Raw genomic sequence first — 24,533 nt, 5'->3', positions numbered from 1 at the left:
CCTGAACACTAGTATGGTCAAACAGTCAATCATTTAACAGCTGTGTAGTTGGGTTGCAGCGTCATCGCCAGGTGTGTTTATTGACAACACAACATCATGTAGTGAGAACGTGAGTGCTGAAGGAGCGGTGATCATAAACTAAAGAGAACACGTAAGCTCGTCGGTATGGTTACGGTAACAGGTGACTGTTCTTGTGCATCTGCCCCAACTCGGAAGCAGGGATGGCGTTAATGACGCAGCATCAGGTCGCTCACCGTCACTGAAACGCTTGATTGAATCTCAGATTAAATAATAAATAAAAATTGTTTGCCATGTTCATGCTACGGACAAAGTCAATATGGTTCATTTTGAAAATGTCTGTAATATCTGTGACAACTCAAACAATAATGTTGAGCGTGACAACATGTGGACATCATGAGTAGGTTACACTGTCTGAGAAACATGAATGTCAGAACAAAATTTCTGACAGACAGATATTTCCATCTCCATACTGTAGCTGTGCTGTTAGCATGTCTCACAGCACAAATCTTACAACTAAGAGCCTCAGAGTGTTTATAACCTTATAGAGTTTCTGCCAAAGTCTATCATTATTTGCAGCAGCAGTTTAAATTATACTTTTCAAGGTGTTGCCATAGTCACACAATACAGTAGGTGGTCACAACAAAGGGACTGATTTGTAATTTAGGGTTCTGCCATTTGACAAAAATTGTAGTGGATAAATAGATGATAATGTGCCACATTCATTTTTAAGTAGAAATCTGAATTCTGCTAATGTGCTCTTACATTTGCTTTGTCATACTGAAAAATAAAAACTGTAAAAAGAAAAGAGAAAAAGAAAAAGAAAAGGCTCGGTCAGGAAATTGGTTTGCACAAGGTGATTGGAGCCTTTCTTGAATTGCACCTGGAACACATGGAGATCTGCACAAAAAAGCGCAAATTGACCCACCACAAGGAGTCTTTCAATACAAGTTATACATTTAAACTGGAACTATGCAAGATTTGTACTTTAATTAAACAGCTTCGGAGTAATTGTGATGGTTAAATGACTTATTACATGGAGAATAGAGGCTCTCTGCCTTCCACCTAGCGTCTCTTGAGCCTCCAACGAGGTGTCCTAGATCTTGTCTCACGAGAAACATGGACTGCTTTATGGCATTACACACACAACACGTCCAGGAATCCTTACCTACCTCGGTAGGCAGCGCTCCACCTATTGCCTTCTCGCCGACTTTGTTGAAAACAAATGCACATGGCCAGGGGTGGATGGAGGAGGGTCAGTGGAGAGTTATTACAGTGAAACTATCCACTCTGAAACTGGGAGCTAGAGAAAAAAAAGTGACCAAGACAGAAAAAAAGTAACTGACTTGCATAGTTCCCCTTTAAGTTTTGTCTCAAACTGATGAAGCACATTCAAAATGACTGCAGGTGTTGAAGTGAACGAAGAGGAGAGGGGTTCAGATATTAAATGTGCATTTTATAACAAAATCAGAGAGAACATTTGTGTCTGTGTGAGTTTCCTTGAAAATGTACATCCTAAGAGCTTATTGCCACATTTCACCAGAGAGCATGCCTCGGGCTTACAAAACACCAAAGAAGTGTTTCTGCAGAACTTGATTAAAGCTGACATATTTATTCAATCAGTACTCAGTAAGGATGAGCAGTGTACAGCAGCTGTTATGGGAACGTGCTCAGATGGGATGAATGTTTAATAAATTGGGCTTCATGTAAAATCTTACCTGATTCTGCAGTGTCTGCACAGCCAAGTACTCTTTCCCCGTTGTTTTGACATCTGGTTATTGTGAACTTGAAAATGAATCATTCTGAGTAAAACAGACTGTGGCATGAGCAACCGTACCATTAATTTAATTAATTACAATCTTGATCCAAATGCCGTCCAGACCCCCTTTTTGACTGCTGGATATTATATGGATAGCTGAAATCAAGTTCAGTAGACAATGTGACATAAAATCCAAATCACTGTTTGATTTGCCTTTTTAAACGTAATCATATCTTTATCACTGGGATATGTAGATAAGTTGTGAGGAGTTATTCATGGAGAACTCATTTAGTGGTTTTGGAAAGTAATGGCAAAATGCCTCACTGATTTGCTATGAATACTTGTACGGCAGAGTCTGCAGGGATTGTCAGAGAAAGTTAATCAAGCTTAATTCATCCTCATATCTGACTGTGAAGCATCAGGTAGGCTACATATTTTTAAATTTCAATAATGTAGTAGAAAAATTTAAGTTTGTTGCTGATATAGTCTGAATTATAATTAAAGGACACAGGAAACACAGGCCCAGACAGAACAGCTCAGAGATAATTTCACTTGAACCAATTATGACAATTCAATAGAGCTTAAATGATCCTGCATCTTCATTTAAACTGCCCTCATGACTGTGTGAATAAGCAGCCTTCAGAGCAAATACAAGGGACTGTATATCATTTTCAAACCAAGAATTTTTCAGTAAATCCTCCACTTTCTTTCCTGTGAGCCTGTCCAACTGTAGAACCTGTACTATGTCTGTCAGTTCTGCCTCCTCCAGGACTCAGATGTGGCTGAAACTCTCCATGAACCCTCATGAATTATTTATCAGCACATATAATGTTGGCAAATTATTTTATATAGTGGGGAAAGATTCATCTTTGGAGCAGGAATTGGGTAGGGAGAAGCTAATGTGTTTATTATGCCAAGATAATGGCATGAAATAGAGGCCAGGGGTGTAGAATTTGGAGGAGTGTTTATACTTTATATTCATTGGAGAGTAGCATCTGAATGCCTCTTGGTCACATGATGGCAGATGTCTTTTGAATGCAGTATGTGTGTGCATGTGCCTCTATGTGTAGGCTACATGTGTGTATATATACATGCAGTCTGAGCTGTGCAGATGTTTTGCATGTGCACGTCTTAATCTGTGCGCGTGTGTTTACGTAATATATAGATTGGCCCATGCAGTCAAGGCTTCAGTTCTCAACCAATGTGGTCTGCTTTTATGGTTGTTGTTGAGAACAGAATTCAATAAACATCACCAAAGCACTTCTGTCTGAGTGGCAGAAAACACCATTAGAGGAGAGAAGAGGGGAGAAAGATGGTTGCTCTATAACAGCTGTTTGCCTTGCTTAGCTGAGAAAGGTTAAAATCCATCCTCATAGCTAATATCAGCGCCATAAGGACATTACACTACCGAGAAGATTGGCTGCATTTGAACTCAAGGCTGGTTTTTGTGTTGAAAAGCAGAGACAGGAACTCTATACAGATGTGTCAGGAGTCTCATAAGGGAAATTGGATCTCACAGTTCAACCATCTGGAAATACAAGCTTTTGTTTTTCATTCATTTATTTATTTCAGATGCAATTTTTGTCTTTTGATTGATACTTTCATTTGATCTACACTTGACAGTCATATCACAGTTTGTGCGACTAGATTGATGAGAGACAACTGCATGTTGCAAGTATTCATGAGCTTCCTTGCATCCAAACAGAACCGAGCACTTTTGTCTTATTTAAGTGAAGTCTGCTTGGATTTTCGGCACATCCTTCAATATAATTCTCAACCGCTGAATACAGGACATTTCAAGATGATAATATATTCATATTGTGCTATGGGGATGTGTCTCTTCTGTGCCTTTCATAAATTGGGGTCAGGTGATATCTGTCACAGCAGAGAATGTGCTTAGTGCTGACAAAGTCATGTTGACATTTTCTGGAGAGGAAAGCATGAAAATATAAATAAATAAATAAATAGTCTCCTAGGAGACAGGGAGGAAAAGAAATTAAATTGCCTCTCCACAGCTCCTGTTAAGAGTGAAAACCAATCAGGCAGCCCTCAATTCACACTCACAGCTCCACAAAGATTGTGAGGAATATTGATATTAGTATTAACAAATGCACTGTCCTTTTCAGGTCTGGCGCTATGGGGCCAGTTGCAACTTTACTGATAAGATTTTTTCTCCCATTGACATAAACAGTTTCAGCTTGAAGGATTCATGGGTATTTTACAAATATGGCTATTAGCCATAAGCTGATAGATATTGTGAAATCAAATAAATATGAATCCTTTTGCCAATGTGTTAAACTTTGTATCAGTATTCTACAAATTTGTGAATTTGATGTTGAAAATAACCAGATCCTAAACCAAGAAATAACCTAATTGCAAAGCTTTGGGTGGGATTTTCTCATTGAAACCACTGTGATAAGTCTCATTTCAGAAAGAACAAATCTGTCAGCACTTTTGACTGTATCCCCAGTGGTGAGCTTTGTGCTTTTATTTGGCCTAATTTGGGAGTTATCAGACTTATTTCCCCATGAAATCCCTTCCAGTAACATGAGCACACATTCAAAGCAGGGGGAAAAGGAAATAATGAAGTGTATGGACAGAAAGCCAGTCACAGAGGCTTGAGAATGTGGTATTAGTGGTTGTTATCGCAGCTAATTTCACAGTGATCAGTTCAGAGAAAATTCTACATGAATTAAATTGCATGATGGTCAATATGTTGCTCATTATGGTGCATCGTGGAGGACCGAAAGTTTGTTTACAGGCGAGAACAATGAGCTAGTGTAAGCAATTCTGCTTGTAATATATTAGTTGGAGATTAACAGCCTGTTTTACAAAAAGGTAATTTGGAATTACTTTAAACTGAATAACATAAGCACAGCTGGGACGAGTCAGTGATAAGAGAGGATCTGCAGAGGAAAGTGAAAAGGCATGTAATTTAAATTGAAAATGTATTTGTCTAAGGAAGTTATTTTTAAACAGCATAGTCCCAATACACCTGCTGCTAAATAGATCCAAAGTTTAATATTCAGCATAATTAGCAGAAACTTCTGTGGCTAAACATAGATTACTGAGGTGTGCTCTTATATTTTTTGTGAGGCAGGATTTTTAAAACTTAGAGTGCAACAACGTTAACGTTTTTTAGCTGGGATCTTTTTAGCTGGAATAGTTTGCTTTTGGTCATTGGAACATAGCCTGTTGTCTTCAGCCACACTTGTGGCACTGTAAAGCAGTACATAACAGTGCTTGGAGCTAAAGGCAAACAGTGGTACCTTGCTGATTTTTAGCACTACAGGGTTTAGCTTGTAAGGGATGTTGAACCATTAAATGGATATAGCCTCCGAAATATCATCCATATGATTCTGGACAGTAGTTTTGAATCTGTGCTGCCGTCACCATCTTGGGAGAGCCCGACTTCACCTGACAAACAGCTGGCAAAAATAGGCAAAAAGGTGGTATGTGAAGAGCTGAAACTTGAGCAAATTCTTGTTTTTCAGCAAACATACTGAAGGGCTGACTTACACAAGATTAATTTTCCAGTCCCGGAGGTTGCTATACCTGGCTAGCAGATTCTAGTTAGTACTAAAGCACAGCTCAGACTGATATGATCTTCATTATGTATATTTTTGCTCATAAACCAAATATTGTGCAAACTGATTTAGCTGTTTTAGTTTAGGTGAAAACTCAAGTCATAATAATTTATAATTGGGAAACCTTATACCCCACCACACCCCTTTATATTTGTAGGTGGATATGAGTCTAACAAATTAAAGTATGTGTCACATAAATTTTCCCCATGAGTTTCAGTCATTTAGGTAGTTTTTATCACACTTCGTAACGTCATGATTGACAGCTGTGCTTGACTCAGAAATGGTTCAAGTGGGTGTAGCTATGGGTGGTTCTGCTCCCTGATCACCACTGCACATACTGTGGCTCCAAATGGCACCACCACCAGTACAATATGGCATCGCTCGCATTAAGGATATTCAGGCCTCATTTTTGTGTTCAGGAGGAAGTGGAGATGTGTCGTCCATCTTTATCTACATTCACTGGGCCGACCAATGACTCCTGTGCCTGTCTAAGGACTGTGAGCATGATGAGCTCATCATTGCGCTCATTTGTATCCCAGCTGAGAAAGTCTTTCTGAAATTGTCCTCAGAGAGAGCCAGTGCCTCTTCTGCTCATTTAGATTTATTTCATTTTGTCTGTATCACGGGAAAATGGTCTGCCTGTGATGTGATGAGAATCCAGTCTGGACGCTCTGTGAGACCTGAGGGTTTGCACAACACTTTGTACACAGATCTCATCATCATGCTAATTTGGGATAGGTTAAGCAAACTCCAGGCACAGTCAACTGTTTACACTGAATCATAATTGAGATGTTATGTTGCACTTGTTATCCACGCGACACTAGCTAAAGGGAGATGGCGAGGATAATCCATTTCCTGGCATATAACTGAACATATCTACAAGAAATGGACACGCTTGAAGTCATTTCTTAAGCTTAAGATATCAATTTTTAGCTCTGCATAACACAGAGTGCAGAAGCAGATTGTGATGTGAAAGATCTTCTTTCCTATTTTGTCAAGTTAACGTGGCACCATCTTCTTGACCTGGCAAACAGTGCACAAGTCATTGAAAGTCCTCTTCAGATAACAATGCAGAACATGCTGCAAGGACTTCAGCGAAATCACAGATTCCTCAGATACTCAGCATGATCTCAGGTTGGGTCGTAGGAGTTGGAACTTTGGAGGAGGGGGGTGAGGGGTTGCAGCAGGCTGGGAGGAGCTGATATCTACCCGGAGATCAAGCAGCTTAAACGAGTTCTGAACCAGCGCACTTGTCAGTCATAATTGATCTTGAGTAGTGTGGGTGGTGAGAGACGAGGCTGAAGACACGCAGAGAGCGAGACAGAAGAGAGAAGGAGAGCGAGCATCTTCCCTGGAGGCTACAAGCACCTTTTAAGAAGCCGAGGCCCAGAGGACTCCTACTGTACGCCCTTTCCCTGCTTCAAGATCAAACCCATTTCTCCTCCATCCCTCTCGCCTCTCCTCATCTTCATTATCAAAATTCCTCTTCATTATAATCAGTGTAAAAGAACCTCTTAACAGCTGGAAATAAAAGCCACGCATTAGGAAGCATATTGGACAAACTTCTCTTTAGAATTCATTCTGAAGTCACAGGGGGGCAGAGTGGAAAATAAAGCATAGACTGGCTGGCAATGATTTACTTTTATCTACACATTTAAATTCACCCCTATTTTCTAACAAGTGAATGGCTTGTACAAATGCATTAGCAACTGCTTTTGTTAAGCTGTAGTCTGGTGGAGGAGGCTTATTATCATAGATCTTACACTGTCACTGTAATTATCTTTAAGAGAATCTCTGTCAATGGCTTTTTACCCCCTAGTGTAGTTTTTTTTTTTTTTTTTTGCTCTGTGAGGCTTTTTCAATATAGTCTACAAATGTCAAGCTGTTAGAGGAGAGTTGTTCCAGTGTTAGATTGCAAATCTGCATCAGAGACACCATGGAGAAAATATAAGTAGAGAACGATGACATGGGCCGAGAAATGACTTTCTTTTTAAGTGCATGTACATTCACTTTTTATAATATGTCCATCAGGGTGTGACTGCAACAGACAGTCATTACGTTCATTTAGGTCCTCTCTTTTATCTTAGACCTCATTGTTCATGTAAATGATTCAGCATCTCTTTCTACAGTTTGGCTGAAAGTATGTGAATACCTTTGTTCTTCTGTCCTTGAGTTCAGCACATAACTTGTCTGTTTTTCACAGATGCAACCGACAAAATATGATGTGTTAGTGAGCTTTGGGTGTATAGGTAGGCAGATTTTATTATGTTTTGAAAGAGCTGTTTACCCCTGTTTTCAGTGTTATGTGAAGCTAAACTAATCTGCCACTGGCTATAGCTCCATATTTAATGGCTACAGCAGTGTTGATCTTCAATGTCAAACTATTCCTTTAAGGGAAGGCTACAGCATACATTTATATTTTAGACAATAATGTGCCTCTAACATTGTAGCAACTGTTTGTGTTTGGCTGTGCCCTGTTTCATCATGACAGCTCCCTCATGCCCTAAGGTGTGGAGTAACTTGACCTTCCTGCAGAGCCCTGATCTCAACTCCATCCAACACCTTTGGGATGAACTGGTGACAGACTTATCTCCCACCATCAGTGGCTAATGCTCTTTCTAATGTTCTTCTAGCTAAATTGGAGCAAATCCCTGTAGTCTGGTTCCTGCTTGAACATTCTTTCTAAAAGAGTGGAGGCTGATGTAGCAGCAGAGTATAGTGACATGATGGATGTGACCTTCGGGTGGATGACGGGAATCTTCCATTATGAAATCCCATTACAATTTCCCAATCACTTGGGGTGGGTACTAAAATCTATCAAAGTTGATATAATTGCATAACTTGATATTTATACAACATTTTATATAGTAATGTAGTACACATTCAATTGGGGGATGATTTAGAGACAACTGTGAGATGAGAATCTGCTTTTGGCTAAACTAGAGAATTAAATTGCTGAAACAGTAAAATGCTTGATCTCATTGTTGGGGGAAAAAATCCAATATTTTCATAAAATAGTCCTGTGCATCCATTGGCATGTTGCCTGCAAAGGCCAAACAAAGCGATAAATATTAAAGGGCCAGCCACTGACTATCAGGTTGCAGTCTGATACAGCACACAGAAGACAGCTTCATTTCATGTAACTACTAACAGAAGGTTTCTGGGTATAGGGATGTGAATCATAGTGCGTCACTTAAGTCTTAGACAGTGCAGCCTTCATCTTCAGGAGATGCTGCTGTTCACTTGTGTTTAACATTTGCTTTAACTTCACAAGTTGCCGTTTCAAACAACAACTGCATGTCAGTATAGCCTACCCATCACTATGTCCACTGACTCAACATTTGCAATTCAGAAACATGCAGAAGCAGAACTAAATTAATCTGAGCCAAGTAAATGTGTTTCCTTTAACTTCTTCTCTCACAATACAGTTGTGTTCTGCAGGTTGTTTTGCTGTTAATCGGGGTGGGGGGTAAACTCAAGGCAGATGCTGGTGAAGTCTGGTGTTGGCTGCAGTTTATTTAGCCCGGTGCCACTTTGGCAGCTATCCAGCATTGGTTTGGAGGTTATTTTTAATCCTAAAGGTCAAACATTGCTTGTGAATTTGGGACCTGGAAGCTGTTTTGGCCCATTAGCAAAAAATGTTAATTTCTTGCCCGATGTGATGTATTTATGCAGATGAGTCATTGAAGGTTCAAGCTGAGTTATTCTAAGGAAACTGTACTAGGAAATAAGACTGAACTGTAAAGAGTGGTGCTGGTCAGTTGCCAGATCCACACGGCGAAGCCCATTTTATTTTCTTGTGCCCCTTTGCTATCCCTCAAATTCCCACAAATGAAATGACCACTGGCAGGGATCACGGAGGATGTCATTTATGAAAGAGTAATACTGTTGCAACATAAACAGAAGAAAAGTTCCTGCCAGTGTCACCCCCTCCCCACTCTCTCCTCCTGGTTAATTTCCTTGGAGCCTGCAGGGCCAGCCAGTAGGGGGATTTGACAGAGGACTTCTGACAATCCTGAGGAGAGCTGACACCGAGAGCGCCAGTCTCTCCATCGCTTGCGGCCAGATTGGAAGATGCTCAGCATGCAGAGAGCAGATGAGACAAACCAGAGGAGCCAGGAGGGCTGTTCGTGCAGAGCTGGCTAAGCTATAATGTCTGAGAGGGACACTGTGAACACACACTGCCACACAGAGGCTGCAACTTGCACCTCAGCCAGAGCTTGCAACTAAGTAAACCTGCGGCCAATTTTGACTCAATTTCTCTGTCTTTCAAAAATCTGATAACTAATTATTGAGTATCAGAATATGAAAGCAGGGATGCCATATAACTCACTGTGATTTTTCCGGAAACAGTTGAGTAAAATGCAGCTCTGCAGAAATGCCTGGGTGTCACCTTCGTCTGATATCAAAGGTGACGTGAGGCCAGTAAATGTGTAATTTAGCTTCTGGAGGCTCAGAAGTAAGGCACCAATTGGCAGTCTGCAGCGCACATATTTCAACTGTGTCTTTGTGACCTTTCACAGCAGACTTTACATTTGAATTTAAATAATAGGCATGATCACAATTTCAAAGTGATATTCTGAGGCGAAATTCATCCCAACTCCTTTCTCCACTCTGCCCACCATTCTGCCACTTACAATATAAATGGGACAGAGGAATATGTGCATGAAGCCATTTGCCCCGATCAATGTCAAATCACAGTGCAGTATTCCTGAGTCAAGGGAATGAAAGCCGGGGTTTGGTTCAGACAAATGTACAGTAAAGAGAAGACAGACACACTCAAACAACAGCATTGGGAGATGCTGAGGGTCTCTGGGCAGAAAGAGGAAAACATGTCACTCAAGTTTGTTTGAGTTTAAGATGAATTTTTAGTGCCGTGGTGAAGCTTGGCAGATCGCAATCTACATGTAATAGAAAGTGCTGTTTTGATTCCTGTGAAGAAAAGCGGAGAAATATCTTGACAATGATTCGAAGTATTTTTTTCTGTCACAAAGTTGCATTCTGTATTCAGTGTACACCACCAAAAATGAATAAAAAGATGGATAAAGAAAGACCTTGACGTGCCAGACAGTCATGAAACTCCAGTCGGGGCAATCATCGCCCAAGCCAAGGACAACTTTATCATAAACCTATACCCAATATCTTAAGGTACTTCGAGGCCATAAACTGCTCTTGGAAGGAGATGGAAGGCTGAATGAGTTCTCCATGTCTAGAGTAAATAACGATCCAGTTTCAAGACAGAGCAAGGGTTTTTGTCACAAGCTGCGGACAGAAGTGTTGTTGTGTGTAATTTTGCTGCAGTGGTTAAAATATACCTCTACCTGGTCACTGAGAGAATGTACAGTAGTTCTAATTTGGACCAGATGCGTGTTTATGCAGGTTTTTAGCCCATTTTCTTTGGACCACTTAAATTTTATGTTAGTGCCAACTATTTTCCAAACAATGAATTTTGTGTGTGTATACTGTATACCTTTGAGGTAAACCATTAGTTTCCTCAGGGCTGAAAAAGCTTCTACAGTATGATTCAGCACAAATGAACCCTGATAATGTCATAATTTGTGTCCAAATTACGTTGTACATTTGAGACATTTTAAAAGTTCCAGATTTGTACAATGTACGATTTTCAGTTTTTGTCGATTAGTGGGTCTAGATGTTGTATGAATACTGTTAAAGTATTAAAGCATTCATTCCCCAGAAAAACGCCTACAGCCAGCACAGCTCAACTGGACCCAGTCTTTCAGGATTTGGTTTAGTGTTTATCTGAAATATGTTTTTTTGTTGTTGTTGTTTTTTTTTGTCTCTAGTACAGAGTCTTACCATCTAAGCATTTAAATGCATTATGTAGCTACTGATCATTGGAATAGAATTTAGAATTCTACCTAACCCATGTTTTACCGTCTTTCTCTTGTCGAGTAAAATGACATCCGGTTGGTTTGCCGACGGCGTCATTCAGGTGCCTGACTGCACCTGAATGCAACATCAGTGCCTCCGTCCTTCCTCACACTCAACCCACACTACACAGTGGTGACAGTTTTAACAGGCGCTAGCTGGAAAACTTTCTCCCCGAGCCGACAGCTCCAGTGAGTTTCTGTGGTTACTACGGTCACGCTGCCACTGAACGTAACAAATGGCGATGCAACATGGCAGCCAAGGTTTGGTGCGCTCCCCTTTGTATGTTTGTAACGACTTGTAACAACTCATTCTAAAGTACAAGAAAGCTTTCATTTGTATGCGGGTGTGATTCGACAGTGAAATACGTATTTATGAAAGCAATATTTGATTTTTGCTAATAAAAAGTCAAATAAGTTACATGGGGCTTTAAAATCTTTGTCTTCATGACCTTTTTTTTTCACAAGGAAAATAAAGCCCTCAAGTGGTCCCCCCAAAAAAGGGTTAGGGTTAGGGAGCAGCTTATTACTCAAACCTTAGTTACTGTAGGCTGTGTTTGATGATGGGCACAAAGGAAGAAGTCAGGTGATAGCTAGCCTATACAGTAAAGAGGGACAAAATTCACATGAGAAGATGCAGGATGGGTGACGCAATAAAACGCAGAGTTCTCAAAGAGGAGAGCACTGGTTGTTTCTCTGGCAAAACTATTAGTCATTATTTATTTGATCCACGACTCATAGTCTTAACAGCGAGTTTACTGTCGTAACCGTGACAATAAAGGTCAACAGACCTTCAAGTACTTATTTTCACCCAAAACACAATTTTTCCCAAAACCTATCCAAATAATATCTGTGCCTAAACCAAGCCAGACAGTGACCATTACAAAACCTTGACTATGTGTTTTGTTATTGTTACCATGGCGATGGCGGTTGGGTTGTTTGTCCCTACCCTGACCATAGTAGTGACAGACGTAGGTGGTTGTTTAGCTTGGAGAGTTTGTTGAATGCTTTCTCTGGTTATGTCGTCAACTGTAGAACAATTTGTCTGAGGAAAAACTATGTAGACAGAGATCCCTGCTGTGTTTGTCTTTCCCTTTGCTGTGCCACTTGAATATTTATGCTACTTTATACTTTCACGCCATTGTTCAAAAGAAAAATATTGGTACTGGTGACTTTTTGTTGTTGTTGTTGTTGGGCTATTGTGCCTTAAATTTATAGGGCAGCCGCAGCTGTAGAGAGAGTGCCATTGGTGGAATCTAATCGGGGTTAAACGATTTTCTCTGTTTTGGTTGTGGGTTTTTTTTCTCTAAGCTCCCCCTATAGTTTCAGAGTGTATATTTTCACTGTCGTAAAAACGTACTTTTTAGTTGAAATTGGCTGCAGCTCCAAAAGCTCCAACAGTAACATGCTGCTTTCCCGCTGATGCTGAAGTATTAATCATCTAATAATGTCATGCATATGAGTCAGAGGGACTGAAGTAAAGGATCTAATACTTCTCCCAACACTGGATTTAGTGAGAATTAACTTTGGTCATCGTTAATGGGGAAATAAGAGCAGTATGGATGAAACCTCATTAGCATCCTCTTTCATTGGTCTAATTGTGGTCATTTCTAGTGAATTGAATTAAACTAGGCCTACTACTAATTTTGCCATAAACCTCCTGGATTCCCCTCCAGGATCCCTAGTGGGGATCCCTAGATCCCATCCACCCCCAACTCTTAGCTAATCAGTGAGACTATATTATTCATATTCAAACCTGATTAAGATCTGAGGTTGTTTCACATTCAAATAGCAGATAGTGTGGGTAACAGTCCTCCACGTGAGGTCGTGGAGAAGTCACTCTCTCTATACTCTCTCTCTCTCTCAACACTATACATTCAGATCTGGCTGCCAAGGTGAGAGAGCTGAAAAGAGCCAAATAATGAAGTGTGGGAGTGAGAACGTGGCCAGGGCAGCCCTGACCACTGTTCCCTCAACTAATGGTGGCCATGTCCAGCCTCTGATTAATTAAACATCCCTTGGGGTCATGGAGTCATGGAAGGCGATGTAATTTATCATCTGGCTGATGTGTAATGGAGTGTGGCCTACTGCAGAGTCTCTCATTAAGAGTGATAAACTCAGTCGTTGCATCCAAGGCCTCTCTACAATTCAGTTAGGCCAGGGAAGGCACGGCACAGGGACGTGTCGTCTCACAACTGCTGCTATTTGCTAATGGAAACCAAACGAGTGTAATCCTAATCGCCTGCTTTCACCTTGAACTGCTTGGAACAATACCAGCTTTTGGCAACTTCAAGTACTCACAATATAGTCTAACTGCTTTTCGCGGAATGTTTTGCCTCCAGTGACCATTTCCAAAAGCAATAATGTAAACACTAAATTTGAAGCAACTGGATGACCACATTTGGTTAAGTTGGACTTGTGAACTGTCCTCGACTGTGATGTTGCAGATTCTTTGTATTTGGTCCAGTTATGATATTTGAGACAGTTTGGCCTCATGCCCAATACTGACTGTTTTTATTTCTCGATTTATATAATTTTTTTTTCTTTTTGGCAACATGGGGTCAGTGAAAACAAGTTGTAAACAACCTCGACATATGATCCCGATTTCACAGAGACATAGATAACTTGGTAGTGTTCAGTTGCAGATTTACACGTCTTTCAGATACAGAGAAACATGATCGTTTTCTGTAATTGTGTTTCTGTTCGCCTGCTGAGTGCAATTCCAGTATTCATTCTCCTTTCAGCAGTTTTCAGTCTCCACTAAATGTGATAAAAAAAAATATTTTGTTGTTTGGTTGCTAAATGCCTCACTATGCTCCACAGCTACTTAGCTGACTAAGCTTTTTAGTGCAGAACCGGGATTGTAAAGTGTGTTTGGGATGAATGAGAGCGAACCAAAACAGTACATTTGCAGGATGACAGCTCCAATCATCCACTTCATGGCACCTTGATGGACGGCTCCTCTCTTTGCTGCAGGACGGAGAAATATAGAGGATCCTTTGTACCATTAGCCATCGGGCATTTTTGATTCTTTAAATGGTGATGAGCTGACAGACAGATGAATTTCCCTTTGGGGATTAATAAAGTAATTTGTATTTGTATCTGTATTAATATATGATTGTAGTGAATCACAGTTAAGGGCTTTAAATGCAACCTGCCAGCAAACCCCGTTAGCTCCTCCCACTGTCCACGTCAGTATAAAAGGACTTCAAATGGCTCCTTCAGCCTCTTGGTCCCTGGTGGTGAGTAGTTCCCTATTTTCTCCCTGGGTTTGATTTAGTTTTTTTTGTGTGTGTGTTTTGCCCACTAACCTGCTTTTTCACCAGTTTTGGCACTCTTTGGTTTGTTGAGTGGTTTTGCTTTATTTTTCTTTGTTTTCTGTAGTTTTGATTTGCTATATTAAGTTTAGTTTAAGTACATTTCTCTTTGATTGCCTGTTTTGAGTTTGTAGATTGATTTGAGATTGTTAAATTATCAATTGGGTTGTTGGTTTTGTTAACTTTTTTTGTTTTCTTTGTTTCCAGGAAGTTTCCTTTTGTTTTCTTTCTTTGATTTGCAGTGTGGCCTGAGTGTCTTCAGGTAGGAGGCTAGGCACCATGATGAAGACCTCACTCCTGTTGCATGCAAGTAGACAATGGGGCACCTTTGGTGTATTTTTTTTTTTTTTTTGTGGTTTCTGTAGTGTTGCATCCCAGACTAGGAAGAAGGGGCACTTTCCCAGTAGTCTGCCTCCCTCTGAGGCCCCAGCCCACTGATTCTCTGTCTAGTTTTTAGAGTTTACTATTGTTTCCGCTGGCCTTTTAGATTAATTCTGTTTATAAAATATTTTTTCTTATACTTGAGAGTATTGCGTGATGATTTCTCATGAATGAACGGGCAATATGAAAAAAACAAAACAACCTCTGATTGTATCCTTGAAGCAGCAGCTCTATATTGCGCACTAGGCTCATTTTACACCTTCATAACCCCGATGTGGCTAATTGTCCAATCAGACTTGAGTATGGAGTTTAGAGTTTAGCCGAGTGAGGAGTGACTCAGCCTGGGCTGAGATCAGCTGTTGCAGCCTGTGTCTGAGGAGCAGGGCCGGCCCTAAGGTGGCCCCAAAACACTCCAAGCACAAACACCACAATTACATACACTGCTTACAACGGAATGAACAGACACACAGAGACATGTTTATGTGTTAACCCTCTGAGGTCTGAGGCCATTTTCTCGACCTTTACTTACTTTCTTAAATTCATCTTTTCATGGTATTTGCAGATGTAACAATACTCAAGTGTTTTATGTCTAAATGTTCCAAACAATCTCAGCTATTATAGGCCTACACTGAGGCCCATTTTTATCCTGGAGCACTGTATACAGAAATAATTTGGGCCAAATGCTGGAAATGAAGTCCACTTTTTAAAAATGTTCAAATCCCTTGTGAAAACACACCTTCAGTTTTGACGATTAACTGTTTTGGTGCTTGAAAAAGGTTTACCAAAGTCTTGTCATCCTGTTTTCACCAAATGTGAGATACAATAGGCAGAATATTGACTTCACATTACAAGCTGCATGAGATGTGTGTAAATGAGAAATTAGCTTTTTTTCTGCAAACAAAAAATTTACAAAACACACAAAATGTACAATATTTATATAATGTCAGTCAATCAAACTTTATTTATAGAGCACTTTTCCTGCAAGGACATGCAACACAAAGTGCTTTACACATAAAAAAACAAAACAAAGAAAAGGCCCCTCCATACTTCACACGCACGCACACTCTCACCACTGACAACAAGGAGACATGGCATGGCACTGAGGATTGTCACTGTTTATTTTTCTCATATCCTGGGGTGCAAGTCCCCTGGTGGCGTTGTTTATCTTTAGTCCCCCCCCCTCCTTATTTATCTTTTAAACCCTCCACTATTGCCGCACAATGATTACAAGCATCACCTATAAGATGCTATGAAACTCTTAGTTGAAACGCTTAGAGGAACTGTAGAGCTGATAATTCTCACTGTCACACGGACTGCTCTTACATTACACTCATTTAACACATTTATCGTTTAAAATGTGTTAAAAAGTTGATTATATCTACTTTAAACTCGCTAAATTAACACTTGTCCAAAAGATTCCATTAAGCCAACTGTTGTAGATTTGCCATCAGTCGAAAATGGAGAAAGAGAATTGAGATAAAGCAGAAGGACAAGTTTAACATTTCTGAATAACGTGTACTTATAAACATATTAACTCACAAGTCCTTTCAGTGGCTGGCTTTGAAAACTCACATGCCATATCGCGGCAAATAAATGTTAGTTATTTGCACCTAACTCAATTGCAGCCCATTTTTTCTGCCAGTTTTGCCTCATTTTTGGCAGTATTGTGTCTATACTCTGTATTTAGGTGTTATCTTAGGATATTTCTAAGGCTCACATTCTGGATAAACAGCTTTAGAGAAGTCCAAAAAAAGTAGTCATTTTCCTGGGAGACAGAGAGAAGCTGTCTGACTCACTCAGAAACACCAGATTGTTAAAATCCTTCAGTGGACTAAAGTAGAGCTCATTGATCTGATGCTAGCCATGGCCATTTTCTTTCTCCTCTTTCAAAACTTAGCTCATCTACTCTAAATAATGGAAATGTAACAATACTTGGGCTGAGATGAAGAGATGAACTGGGACCAATATGATGTAAGTATTACAAGATAAGAGACATTGAAATCTCTTTCATCTTTGTGTAATGATGTGATGTGAGAAAAAATCTACGTAAATTGGAGGCTTCTCCCTGGTTGGGCTTGTCTGCATTATCTATAATATGAGTGATTGAAAATATTGATACGTTTTGCTTTTGTATGCAAGTCATGTCCACCTGTTGGATAGCCAAAACTCAGCAGTGGTAAACTAATTAATCAAGTCTCAGTTTCTATTTTTACTCTTTCATGTGGACTCAGATTGAACTCTCAGCCCCCTCATATGAAATTCATTACTTGGTTCCTGTTCTTTACGGGTCAGAAGGCAAAAAAAAAGTGTTGCTTTTTAAAATCTATTTGCACAGGAGCAAAGCACTGAGCGAGACAGAGACTTCCCGACACTCTGTAAATTAGTACAGACTGTGATCAGCTCTTCCCTCTTGCCCTCGTTGGTAAATGCAGCAACGTGACCTAAAGAGCATGCCGCTGCTCGTCGTCTGCCATTTCCCCAGCTTCTCCTGCTGAGCTGCGTAGGCGTGATTCAACTGAACTTCCCCCTGCCAGGCAGAGAACAGCCATGAGGCCCCACAGCTATATGCCTGCTGGAATATCAGAGCATCTGTCCCCCCTGCGGCTTGCCTTTCAAACAGCGCAAGGCCATCTTCTCCCAGCACCAGCATTTTTCAAAGGCAGAGCTAACGCTTGGGGAATATATTATCATCACATCCCAAGCCCATCTGGTGGCGCAACACCTGGGAGGGCGTCTTTAACTGATTCTCAAGCTCACACCATGGGAGAAACTCCTGCCCAGCAACACCAATAAGAAGATAATAAGAAACCCTCCATCAATGTGAACTGTTAATCGTTAAAATTAATTTCCATGCACGTTCTCTTACCGTCTTGCAGAGGTGACAAGTAAAGGTGACAAGTAAAGGTGACATCTGATAAGAGAAATGGTGGCTTTTTTTTTTTTTTGCTTCTTTTATCTGAGTGATGATTGCAGATATTAAAGAGGATGAAAGGAAGCAAGAGCTATTTCCTTGTGCCCATTGCACAAAAAATCACAAAGGTGCGGCAATGAATAGCATGCTAATGTATAATATGTCAGAAGATCTGGCAAATTTTCATTTAGAATAGATGACAATCATAAGCAATAAACGCTGTGAAACTCTAATATTTCCTTAAAATGAAACACCCCCTTTCTTTCCTCTTCAAGGATGTTTTGGCTGGATTTGCTGATTACATGGTTCACATAGCTTTGACAAAAGAGGAAATTGGTTTCCTCATTATTCGGTTCCACAGGGACACAATACTGTAGGTCTCAAGTGGACAACGATGGTCTTGACCTGACCTTCATAAAAATATTCAGATGTTGTGCATTTCTAATGAGAGACATGAAACAAAGGGAGGAGTGGCAGAAATCACCTCACCACATCTGTGTGTTTTGTTTTTTCTTCTTCCGGAGATAGAAGAAATTAGCTTCCTCGTCACCTTTGCCAACTGTGTATGTGTAATGAAGGGATAATACAGCTTTGCACATGAACACAGAAACACACATTTGTTCATTAACAGGTGCACAAGAACTGGAACTCTGATGGTGTATTGATTACCTGAGCTTGAATAGAAATCATCTGCCTCATAAGTCATGCTGATTTATTTCTCTCTGTGTGAAATGAAGAATATGATGCGATATGTTAGTTCAGATGTGTTTGAATACAAATTAGGTGTCAGGGACAGGAAAAGAGACTTCAGCTTTGTCGTGCATCCGTCTTTATGTCAACACTTGTTAACTGTGTGCAGGATCTACCCTGCATCCTGTGTTACTCACCCTCTACCAATTAGAATTTGCCAAGTTTGTTGTCAACCAACGCTGCTGTCACATGTTCGAAAATGTTCCTCCTCTGCTGTTTCTAGGTGTCAGCTCTGGGCTGTGGTTACATGACTCATCTCCTGTGTTTATCATGAGCCCAAGTGAAGTAGAGCTGCAGGTGCTGCTCATGATGCTTGTCCGGAAATTGCGCTCTGGGTCTATCCAGCCTTTTCAATTGAAGATCAACCCAGGGAGGAGTGTCTCCCCTCAGTACAGGGTCATCAGTGTGTTCCCAAGATTCGCTGTTCGCACAACACTCCCAATACGTAAAATGCTGTCAATTACCACCTGGGTCTTTTCTTTATCGGTTGTAACATCCCAGTTTGTTTCCTGAGAAGCTGCTGGCACGCATGGCCACCATGGTTTTTTACTTTTGTTTTTGTGGAGAGATGTGTATGATTCTTAGGTTGTTTCTTTTTTATTCTTTCAGTAATGGTAGTTTCTCATCAATTTTAGGTTGTGAAATCATCTCACAGTTGTTTTTCTGCTTTCATAGATTTACTCCCATCATGTTTTTAACCACTCAAGACCACAGAAGTGGACAGGGTCTGTGCTTCAAAAATGTGATTATTCTAGTATTCAGCAACAGCAAGGGGGTTGATGGAAAAAATGTGGAAGAGGGATGGAGGATGTGGAAATATTGTGTTATCTCCCTGTGCAAAGTAAAGCCTGCTGATTAACCCCCGTGGCGATTGGTGAGTTGGTTTTAACTGTTCATAAGTGACTCATATGTCTGCATGGTGGTAAACTGAACCTATTCAGTGTGTAATGGTCAAATACTTCTTTATTAGCCTTTGTGCAAAACTGTTTCACCTGCATGTGTTAACAAAGGTTGTATGTGTATATGTGTATATATTCACAACTGTAATGGTATCAATTCTATTATGAAGGGTACTTACTAATAATAAGAATCCAGATGTGATTTTATAATTGTATGTGTGTTTTTATTGCAGTGCAAGGAGGTGAGATATATGGTACATTTGACATCACCTGCTCAGTAAATGCAGACTGTATGAATATCATAATCGCAGCATGGCCTTATACTATTATATAACACCACATGTTTTAGCAATTTATAAGAGCTCCCATCTTTTGTTTTTGATATTGTCTAACACATATGTGTAAACATCTATTATAAATGATATAAACATGTATTTTTTCAATACTATACTAAAAACCGGATATGTGTGTGTTGAGCGAGCATGGAGCTGTTCTCAGTTTGAAAAGAAAAATGGTGCACTGAGGGAAAACAGTCCCTGGGAATTGTACAGTACTGTAGGTGCACTCCTAGAAGCCATATGCTCAGTTTATTCACCAGCAGTGTTGCAGATTCCAGTGGGATGAAATCATTAACTCTCCATGAGGTCCAATCATTGAGCACTATCTGTTCATCACTATCTCTGCACCAATGTCAAAAACACTGTCACACATCTGTGTACCCGTGCCAACACCATTCCTCTCTCTTGTTTCAAATGTAATTCTGATCTGAATCGAGCCTGAATGTTAAACTCCGTCAGAATAAACGAGAACTAGAACGTGTTATTTATTTACACCTAGTGTTGTTAGAGAAGGCCTTTTTTAAATACAAATGAGAAATGTCATCTCCTTCTTATTACCTCTGTATTTATCACTGGTAGAAAGACTGAATGGATATCGACTATGCCTGGAATAACAGCTTACAAAGCACAAAGTCTGGGCTATTCAAATATTGCTTCCCTGCAAATGCAGACTCATGAATCCCCCTCCCAATAATTTAATTTCCCTCCTCCTTTTCCTCCATTCCTCCTTGTGCGTCCTCACTTCTCCGATCCCTTTCTCGTCTGTGGAGCTGTGAACCCGGTGTTCTTTCCCTCAGGATCTCCCACCATATGCCGCTCTATCTTTCCTACCTTCAGCATCACACTTCTCTGCTATGGAATTAATATTTCACAGGCGGCTCCTCAGCCATTTTTCTTGCTGAGGAATTGGCGGAGGAAAGAAAGTTTCCGACCAGCCACAGAACAATAAATATTAAAGTGTTTCCCTTGGAAGTTCTCCAATCTAGCGCTCCTTATGTACACTGTCAAACACATGCTCTCGTGCCATTTCTCTCTTTCCCTGTCTTACTCTAGCTGCTTATCTATCCATCTACCCCTCCCATCTCATCTGCTGTACCATCTGTGCAGCTGTAATAAGCAGAACTCCTCGTGCACTCTCTTGCTTTCTCTTCCCTCCTAATTCTGGCTCATCCCCCCTCTCCGGGCATGGCCTCCCCCTGGCTGACTGTTTGACTGACTTGTCTGTGTCCCACGATATAGCTACCACGCAGTCAGATCCGCCGCGTGCGAAAGTGGCTCAGACACTGTTGTCACACACTACGTTCCTGCCATTACGCAGCAAGCCCCGTCAGTTGACATAACAATGCTTTCATCTTTCTGTGAGAGAATGGCTGCGGGCATGAATGTGATAACCTTACATGTGCTCTCTCTGTGGCACGTACAAGATGCATGATCACTCTCAATTACTTCAGCAAAACAAAGCCTTCTCCCTCTCATGGTGAAGAGCGGCAGTCCTGGAGCTGACAATTCAAGTGCTCACCACCAGCACACTATCGATCTGAGTTAGCCATCACACTGACATCCCACTCAGCTGGATAATGGGAAAATCAGTGTAACACATTGTGTGTGATTCTCTTGGCTTATGGGTCAAACACAACAAAACCATCTTCCAAGACAAACTCTTGAGTATATAATTAGTTATTTTCTTTAACAATGTAAAGTGTCTGGTAAGAGCCTTCCATCAGCAGCTAAGGACACTGTGCCACGCTGTAAATGGCTGATGGGCTTTCGTGGTGTCCATATTGATTGGATGTCCACCAGAGCTGAATTGCATAACTGGGAAAATAACATGTATCATACAAAACAACAAAGAGCTCTACTGCCTCACAGAGGCATGTTTGGGCAGAAGTCATAAATGTGATGGACAAAGAAAGAAAGAAATTAGTTGGTATATCTATTATTGATTTTATTATTATTATTATTATTATTATTATTATTATTATTATTATTATTATTATTATTATTGACCTTGTCTGCTTGCTGTGTTATTGTGTTCTCTTTTTAGATTGTACATTTGTGTATTTTAGGTAGTTGTATGACATTGTCAATTGTGTTGCTTGTCTGATAGCAGTATTTTAACAGTACTACTCTCATATTTGCAGTGTTACTGTGGTCATAAGATAATGAAGCAACACTCTAAATGTAAAAGCCCAACGAGACAAGAAGGGTTGAAAACTGGCACTAGCAAAACTCTTGCTTTGTACTGAGTGTTATATTGTGTTGTCCCTTCTCTTGTTTTATCAGCCTATGTTTCAGAAAAATGTAGTAAAAGTTTTCTTTATTTCACACATAGGAAGTTTTAATTGTGTTGCTGTGTGTCATGTTCTTGTTGGTTTGAAGTGGGCGAGTCTCAGCTGGAGAAAGTCAATAGTGAAATATATCCGTTCACCAATCAGGTTGTGGCTACATCTGAAATTAAAATGTGGATGCATTGGTGTTTGCTTGTGTCAATAAAATCTGATTAAATTACACCCACACAGTCCCGACAGAGCAGATTTTTTGAATAACTTAGAATATTTTAACAAATTTACATTGTTGGACAGTCATAAATACTTCATGTTATTTAAGTATTTCATTTACATTATTGTTTTTTATTGTTGTTTGTTGTTGTTTTTTGGAAAGCATAATTATAGATAGATAGATAGATAGATAGATAGATAGATAGATAGATAGATAGATAGATAGATAGATAGATAGATAGATAGATAGATAGATAGATAGATAGATAGATAGATAGATAGATAGATAGATAGATACTTTATTTATCCCGAAGGAAATTAAGTTTCTCAGCTGCACAAAAATGAGTATTATCATTACTATTATTAAAATTTGAAAAACCTTTGAAAAGAAAGACAGAAATGTATCCACAATTGACAATATCACACAGAAATATCTTCAGTAAGAGCCAGTCAGGAGTTTTGTGAACTGCATAAGCAAGGTGAATTGCTTTTGATACAGTTTTTTTTTTTTGCTTCTGCTTCTTTTCTTTCTTTCTGTTTTTGCTTCCTTGCAGTCTCAAGTTCAAGGTTGCAGATCAGCTAAGACAATATTACATTTTCTCTCCTCACTGATAGCTCTTCCTTAAGATTGGATTTTAAAATCTCCTCTTAAGCAGGAGAAATTCTATAGGAATGATTCTGCCAGAGTTATTGATTATAAAAAGCCTGATATCTCCGGACAGTGCAGAATCAATATTACTAAGCTATCTTATATCTATCTGTATAACGCCTCCAGTTAGCTAATCCTTCCAGTTTAGAGGTCAAGGAGTTGGTCAAATCTCCAAACAATTTAGCTACTAAGCCAGAGACAAAGCAATTTTTTTTTAGGCAGCCATGGTCATAGTTAGGGAAATACATTACACAGGAAGACATGCAGGCATGATGATCCCTCAATGAGTTATTGATTAGAGAATATTGAATGGGAGTCAGTAGTAGCTGAGGAGCCATCTCTGCCTCTCTCATTCCCCATCGGAGGACCAGCAGCCTCCCTGCACACAATGGGTCTTCACAGACTGCGGGGATGTAGGTGAGTGAGGAAGGGGGATTATCCTGGCAGTGCGGAGCAGGGTTCCTGCAGTACCGAGTGGGACTCGGCAGCACCACGTGGACTTGGTGGATAATGAGCAGTCTTTATGATGTGTGCTGCAGGGGCTAGTGAAGGCTGAGCCAGGGAACAGTAATGAAGTGCAAGCCTCCATCTAAAGCAACAGACATTCACAGAGATGAATCCACCTCTATTGTCCTCTGTGCCTATACATACAGTATTTCCTACTTTCATTCCTCTTTAATAACATTTCACATAACTCATTATGGAGGTCAGGCTCATCCTTGGACAGAGTAGTACTTTTTAACGAAGATGTGGAGATACTCTGAAGACAAATAAATTATTGTGTGTATCTTGTAATTATATGTTGAGATTCTAGGTTTGATTGAAAATGTGAAGCACTTTTAGGACTAAAGACTAGTTTCTATGTGCATGTTAGTTTGTATGCAGTGGCAGTTACCGGCTGACTGGTGAGGACGAGACACCCTGACCTTTGCTTCCTCAACAACATGTAACGCACTTGTCACAGCTGCTTTACAATTCATGGACCGCACATGGTACGTGCTTCTCACAACAACATCCTTGCATTTATGTAATTAATTGTGCATGCACACTTCACAAAAACGCCGTAGTTTCACCTCGCTGGGACTGAAGTGCCGGACAACTTCTTCCACACTTTACAGCTCAATCTCATTAACTGAACACAACACATTTCTGCTAAAAAGAGCATGGTAATGTGTGAGTTATCAAAAGGAGCAGGTTCTACTTGAGTTACTGCTGTCAGCCGGGGCTGAAAACATAATGACTGCTGTCTGCTGCTCAAAGCTTTCTAAACACAGTATCGCACTTGGCTGCTACTGTATGGGTGTCTCAGTTATGTATGGGGCTGAAAAAAATGCCCATGATATGACTTGTAGATGGAGGCTCACAATAGCATATTACTGGAGTGTGATGTGCAGGGTTGCACGGGCCGCTGCACCTATTGGCCCTTTGCCCATTTAAGTTGCACAGCCAATCTGTTGTGTGCACTCAGGCTAAAGAGAGAGATGCAGTGAAATCCCAGCTTGGGCCTCATATCTTCCGAGCCAAGAGGAATCCAATTT

This window comes from Trachurus trachurus, assembly GCF_905171665.1.
Source record: "Trachurus trachurus genome assembly, chromosome: 13".
In the NCBI taxonomy this organism is placed as follows: Eukaryota; Metazoa; Chordata; class Actinopteri; order Carangiformes; family Carangidae; genus Trachurus; species Trachurus trachurus.
Note: the sequence above shows the minus strand (reverse complement) of the source record.